This window comes from Carassius carassius, unplaced genomic scaffold (assembly GCF_963082965.1).
Source record: "Carassius carassius unplaced genomic scaffold, fCarCar2.1 SCAFFOLD_56, whole genome shotgun sequence".
Classification (NCBI taxonomy): Eukaryota; Metazoa; Chordata; class Actinopteri; order Cypriniformes; family Cyprinidae; genus Carassius; species Carassius carassius.
The window spans coordinates 791,025-798,897 of record NW_026775126.1 but is presented as its reverse complement, the minus strand read 5'-3'; positions in this window follow the sequence as shown (position 1 = coordinate 798,897).

The window sequence follows — 7,873 nt, the reverse complement described above, 5'->3', positions numbered from 1 at the left end:
CGACCGCGATGATCTAGAGGACTGTGATTTTCGTGATGAACGGGAGCGTTTTGAGCCTGCTTCAGAAGCTTGGTCTACGATACTCATGGTTTCCTTTGCATTTCCCTCCGCAGAGGCTGTAAGCTTCTCATCGTGATTCATAGTGCAAATGTGACTGCAATCTTTTGCCATGTAACTTGATTTGCTTGTAGGATTCTCATCTTTTTACTGTGCTGTTCTTCTCGCATGTGCGAATGCAATTTAACAGTCAGCCAAACTCCATCCATAAAGTACAGAAGAGTCAGGATTCATCTTAGTCTTTGTCGTTTTAATAAGATGCCATTGATGTGTACATTATGAATTAGGAATTAACAAACAATAATCAGAATTATTATACAACAACCAAAGAATATGCATACAAGCAGCTCTGACTTATATCTGAAAAAAGGCTCAAATGTTATCAATGTACTCATTTTACTTAATGAGATTACCAGATAACCAAAAATAGCAGCAAATACAAATATTAACTGGTATTGCGAACTTATTTTAGCAAAGTAGAATGAAATCAACACATTGAGTGGTATATCAAATAAAGGCTAGGCTAACAGCTAGAGGCTACCACTAAAATCACATCAAATCAAAGCTCCGAAAGCATTCCACCACAAACATGGGCAAATATATATAATCAAGCATTATATAAAGAATAATTAACTTACAGATGATGCTTTTACAAACACAAATCAAAGGATGGCATCCAAAGATTAAGGAGAAACTGACTGTCTGAGAAATATGCTGTACTCTGAACTCACTTTGCATAGAACTACCACTAGGTGGCGTCAAACCTATTAAAGTGACAAACTTGGAGCAGAACAATAATATTTTGCCAATCAAATATTGTCCCGCGACGCACTCGGTTGCGCTGGGTCCCGCGGTACTCCCTCGGGAATGCAGGTCTCTACTTGAGTGTCGAATGCACATGCACCAACGCCTAGAGAAAATAGGCCCTTTTTGCGCTGCATCATCAGGTCCAATTTGGTCTTAATCCGGCCCTGAAGGCTGTGCATTGCCATTGAGACTTGACTATGTTCACAGCTGAGTGGACATTTCACATTTGCGTATGCTGTAGGCTATTGCTGGAATTCATGATTGGTTGACAGCAAATTTCAAATATTAAACGGAACGATAAAATAACATTATTAACCGGTTAATGTCCATTTCAAATTTTCGATTCTGTTCGGAACTAAAAAAATTAATTTCGTTTCTGTTTCTGGTTCTGTTCCTGTCAAAATATCATTCGTTTCCGGTTTTCATTCCTTGAACCGGTTCAGAGCCCTGATCTAGACCCAGTGTGCATCTACCTATGTATACTTTTTGAACTCCTGACAATCTTCTTGTAAAATTCCAGTGAAGTACTCCTAGTTCCTGGTTCCTAGACACCAACTACGAAATAACAATACAAGTTTCTCACCTGCCATTTGCAGGGCTCGACATTAAGCTTTGACATTAAATCAACCGTTAGCTTGTCCTAAAAATGTTGCTTGTCTGAAATGTTTTATATATATATATATATATATATATATACATATATATATATATATATATATATATATATATATATATATACAGGTGCTGGTCATATACTTAGAATATCATCAAAAAGTTAATTTATTTCACTAATTCCATTCAAAAAGTGAAACATATATATGAGCAAAAGTACTTTAAAATCAATCCTAAATGTAACTGGAAGCCAGTGTAAGGACCTGAGGACTGGTGTGATATGCTAAGATTATCTGGTTCTAGTCAGAATCCTGGCAGCAGCGTTCTGGATGAGCTGCAGCTGTCTAATGGTCTTTTTGGGAAGGCCGGTGAGGAGCCCATTACAATAGTCCACCCTGCTGGTGATGAAGGCATGAACAAGTTTCTCCAAGTCTTGGCTGGAAACAAAACATCTAATTCTTGCAATGTTTTTTAAATGATAGTATGCTGATTTAGTTACTGCTTTGACATGACTACTGAAACTAAGGTCTTTCTCCAGAATCACACCAAGATTCCTGACTTGATTTTTAGTTGTTTGTCCCTTAGAGCCAAGGTATGCATTCACCTTGAACACTTCATCTTTGTTTGCAAATGCAATGACTTCAGTTTTTTCCTTGTTTAACTGAAGAAAGTTCAGGCACATCCAACTATTAATTTCATCAATGCATTGGCAGAGGGAGTCAATGGGGCTGTAGTCATTTGGAGATAAGGCTAGGTAAATCTGGGTATCATCAGCATAACTGTGATCTAGCACAATAATTTGGGTTGCACCAGATATTAAGGGTCTCAATTGAGCGACGGTATTGGAGAGCGACCCCACCCTTGATTTTTGTCAATTGTTAACTCTGGTTTCTAATTCTTGGCCTTCGTCCCTGCCAAATGAACCTAGAAATATGCTTGTCCCATTCTTGAAATTTTTGGTCAGGTATATCTAGTGGAAGGGACTGAAAGAGACACAGCAATTTCGGCAAAATAACCATTTTGACAGAATCAAGATTCAAGATTTTTATTTGTCACATACACAATCCACACGTGATCCGAAATTAAGGTAAAGGTATCTGAGAAACACATACGATTAATCGATTTATATACTGTAACATATAAAACGGGAAAATGAAAGGATCATTCTAAAAGAAAATCATGTAAACACCTCAATAATTATTTCCCTTATTCAGAATAAGGTGAATAATTAGATTATTGATGTCCATGTAAATGTTATCATTGTACTTGACAGTTATCTATATTTTGATATAATATATGTATGAAATTTGCTGCAAATATTTTGTTTCAGGTTTAAGAGTAATGAGGACCTGGTGTGTCTTATATGTGATATTCCCTGCAAAAGGCTGGATCGTCATCTGGCGATCGTTCACGAACTCAATGTAAGTTTTCTCTCTAATTTTTTGTAGTTTTTTTAATATGCTTACCCAGTATTGTTTAACATTTAATTAGTAGTTAGTTTTTAACTTGTGATTTAATGATGCTGTTTTTAAACTGAAGACAGACTCTTCGATCATTTCAGTGATTTATTCTGAAGCAAAGTTATTACTCAGGGTTTCTGCAGATCTTTAAAAAGTATAAAATTTGGTTTGATCAAATTTAAGGCCATAAAAATCTAAAATGGCATATCAGAAGTCTCAGTTATTTTAAGATGTCTTACATTTGGCTAACTAAGAAAAATGTTAATACACCAAATTTAATTTGTGATTACTGAACTTCAAAACACTGTGATTCAAATAAATAAATGTGAAATTTAACATTTATTTCAAATTTTAAATTCGAAATGTTATTGCGCATGCAACAGGAACATGGTTTTAGAGCAGTTTGAATGAATGAATATCACACATTTATGCCAAACGTTTGCATGGATTAAAGTTCACCATCACTACAATGGATTTTTGTTAACTGCAGCTAGTCTGTGATGTAATTCCACCAATTGCAAGGTTCCCTCCTCTCCTTAAGCCTCTGGGGTCTAAGGTGATTTTGGGGCCCTTGAGATGTTTTGACATGCCCTGACATTTGTGCTTTTTCAGCTACTTATAACATACTATTGACCAACATTGCATTTTTTTTCAGCACAAACTGTGCTACAATATTATGTTAGAAAGATAATGCAAAATTCATTTTAACAGCGTTAATTTTATTAACATGCGATTAACGTAGCTCACATTTTCTGTTTGAGGGGTCATCAACTATATTTGTCAAAGGGCCAGAATTTTTCTCTGCAGAGTGCAGACACTGTAAGGGCCAGATACTCGTAATATAAAATACAATTCGAATTGTATCCTAATATGTTATTATTTGATATACTAATTCTAATTCTAAATTTATGTTATTTTTTTACATATTACCTGTACTGCAGCAAGCTACCAGGGGGCAATAGCGATATTTTAGGCTTCATATTTGTGAGGCTGTCAAGCTGTCCATCACTGTCACATGCAGGTCGTAGTTTGTGGAGAACACTAAAAGAAAGGCCTTCTGAATATATTTAAATGAAAAAATGGCACTCTCAGAGAGCCTTAAGCGAAACGTTGATTCAGAGAACCGTAGTTTTAATGATTAATGGACTGATGAGTACGTATTCATAGTGCCATGCTGTTAGAAATGCTGTACCTGTGTGCCTCATTTGTTTTTTTTCTCGTTAGATTTAAAAATAAATAAATATGGAACGGACCCGAATATTCGTTCGGTGGGTTGGTATTCGAATTGAAAATTTGACATTCGAATATTATTATTTATTTTTTTTGCACATCTGAGATCCCCCGCGAAACGGTTCTCATTCTCCCTTAAATAAGGCCGGCGACACACTGGCTGTGTGAGCGTCTCAGTTGCGTGGCGTGTCCGTTTTTTATTTCGGCTCCCATTTAACAGGTTGGAGTTTGCACACTGAGACACGCGTCTCAGACGCGCTCGAGCCACGCATTCCAGCAACGGGAGTGTACTCTGGCTAGAGCCCAGCACAGCGGAGTTTGTATGGACCGAAGTGCATGTCTGAGCTTGTGTTTTGTTGCTTTGACATTGTGGAAAATAGAATAATAGAAACAAAATGTATTAGCATTTTTACCCGTTATTATTAATCTAAATTAATCTCGTTTTTAATTTAACTTAATTTCGTTTTTTCCTTATTTAAATTTAGTTTTTTCTTATTTAAATTTAGTTTTTTCTAATTTAAATTTCGTTTTTTTGTTCATTTAAATTTCGTTTTTCCTAATTTAAATTTCATTTTTCTTTAATTTTAAATTTCGTTTTTTCTTTAATTTAAATTTAGTTTTTACTTTAATTTAAATTTAGTTTTTTCTTTATTTAAATTTTCTTTTTCTTTATTTAAATCTACCCTTACTATGCCAATTTGTTAGTCAGAAAAATATAAGACTACCTTAAAAGTATTGCTTAATTTAATAGACCTGTTTGTGTGCGTTTTATATCACTAGTGCAGTGTCCGTTCTTGGAGCATAAGCCCTGCCCGCGTGAGGTGCGCCGCTTCCGGCTCGCGTTGTTCTGATTGTAGTTTACTAAAAGTTAATTAATTCTGAATGTGTCGCGTCTTGCGTGTCCATCTATATTGCACCAAATGCGACACTGCACTCCCTTGTGAAGCCGATTGGATGAACGGTTCTCGAAATAAAAAAAATGCAAACAGACTTTTTCCTCTTACAAGGCTATTCCTGAATTCAGTATTATTCTGGGGGCCGAATGGAAATCTCTGGCGGGCCGGATTTGGCCCGCGGGCCGCCAGTTGACGTTGCATGACATACAGCTTTCAAAGCATACTCAAATGCAGATGAGTGCGGACGGACGAGCTCCACACATGCGCAGTACGATCTACTTGACTTGCATTCTGTGTCAGTTCACCTCCTGAATGTACTATTGTACGCAGACCATTCACGCGGTCTCAAAAAATTGCCTGCATGCAGATGAGGTGCGGGGCTATCCGCGAGCTCTCCTGAAGACAAAAATTACATAATGCAGACGGTGCACAAACGCTGACAGCCAAAGTATACCTGGGCCTTCTCAAAATTTGCAAATTGTATATAATGAGCTAGTATATCCTGAATTCATCTTCCATACCACGTTTTTGTCTTATCCAGAATCACTACAATACACTTATAATAAGTGCTTATTTTTGGACTATTGTAGCGTGGTCAGATCATCTCCGCTATGGTGTAACACATGTGAATCGTCATAGACAAAACTTAGAGAAGTAGCTCTGGTTAGAATGTTGTTTCGCGGGATGCGTGCAGTTCTGTTTAATAACCACTCTATTTAATTCTATTCTAGTCACTATTTCATATTCACCCCGTTGTCTGACAACAAAACATAAATCAATGAAAAAAATATTAATAAAAAACGGTTTGTTGAGAATTTAGCTGAATCAAAATACAGTATGTGGTAGGGATGTGCACGGATAGTCGAACATTCGAATATTCGTTCTGCTCTAATTATTCGATAAATAAAAATGATATTCGAATTTCGCAACAAAAAAAAAAATTGGTCTAATTTGGTCACTTTCTGTGATTCTCCACGGCATATTTGAAGGTGTATGCAAGCAAAAAATAATTAATGAATGATTAAGGGGCCATTCACATATCGCGCCTAATAAGGCGTGGAAAAGGCTATGCGCGCCGCTTTCTCCTTCTTTCCAAAGCGCTCGGGCAGAAGCGCTCCTGAGGCGACGCGTTCTCTCCATGAAGACGCGGAAATTTCAGCAAAGGATAAATGGATTTGCAGCACAAAAAAATCGCTTTCAGTAGCTCTGCTACTAAATTTATTTCACAATGGCAATCCATATACAGCTATGATCAGCTGTTCCTTCATCTTGGCTGAGCTTTCAACGTTGTTACAGGAAAGGATGAAGCTGAATGTTTAGTTCTTGTCACATGACCTGCAGTGCGCTTGCGGCATTCTGAAAGTTGAGATGTTTTTAACTCGATGCAGTGCGGACGCGCCTGGAAATAACGGGACCGCGTCGCACCGCGTGCGCATCGCGACCGCGTCGCTTCCATTATGAGCGCGCATACCGCGCGCCTACATTGGAAATAACGAACTTGAGCATGCAAAAGACGCGATATGTGAACGCCCCCTAAAAGAACTGCGGTCTTCTAGTACTTCAAATATGCCGTGGAGAATCACAGAAAGTGATCCAAGAACATTGTTGCGGCATCTCTCAAGCAACGAATAAACACCGCTAACTTGGAGAATGCAGTGAAAACTCCTCTTCTCGCGTCTGCCCTAGACCCTCGGCACAAACATCTCAGGTTTCTCGATGAAAACATGAGAGAAGTAAGAAAAAAAACACTTTTTTGAACATTATCAGAACATTTTCCTTGATGCGAGTGGTGCGTCACCAACGATGAAGAAGATGCAATGCCCACTCGTCGGAAAAGGCTGAGCCAGTTCTTCAGCGATGATTACAGAGAGTCCAGCCGAGACGAGTGGGAACAGTTCTTGCTGGAGCCATGTATTCCACCAGATGAGGATCCTATTCAGTGATTAAACGAAAACACGAAGCGCTTCACAAAACTTATTCGCTTAGCACACCGTTATTTGTGAGTCCCGCCAACGTCTGTGCCGTCAGAGCACGTTTTCTCCGCAGCTGGCCTTATTGTTAACAGACTAAGGAGCTGACTTTCCCCCGATCATGTTTACATGCTGTGTTTCTTAACAAGAACATGTAAAACAATAGAAAAAAAAGAAAAAAAGATTTGCTGACAGTTTAAAAGTTAAGTGTAAGCTACATTCTGTACAATAGCCTAATTGCTGCAGGCTGCTTTACGTTTTTTCTTTGTTCACTTTTTTTTTTTTTTTGCTTTTAATCTGTACTTTTGTTTGTTCGCACGCATTGTTAAAGGTTTTCAGCTACAAAACACGATGTGTAATGTTCAAGCTTATTGTAAGCTTGTTCAAAATGACGAAAACAAATGTTGCTGAAAAAATAACGTCTGACTCATTAAACTTAATTTAAATAAACGAATATTCGAATATTCGTTTTTTGTGAGCTCAAATATTCGAATGTGATATTTGTGGAAAACGCCCATCCCTAGTATGTGGGCACAGAGAAGCAAACAAATGGAATAATAAATATACAATTTGCATGTTCAGGAGAATTGAGGTGCTCTGTAGACTGAAAATATAAACAACCTTGTCAATTGCTCAGTGCAAAGACATAAGTAATGAGAAACATTTCTATGTTCTTTTTCATACGTGTAAAGCCCCTTCCACACTGTGATACAGGGAAATAAATGTGACACGGCAATTGTTCCTGGGTCACTAAGTTTTGGTCCTTTCACACTGCCAATGATTTCCCGGAATATTTGCGTGTGTTCACACACAACCCTTAAAGGTCTGTAATGGTAGATTG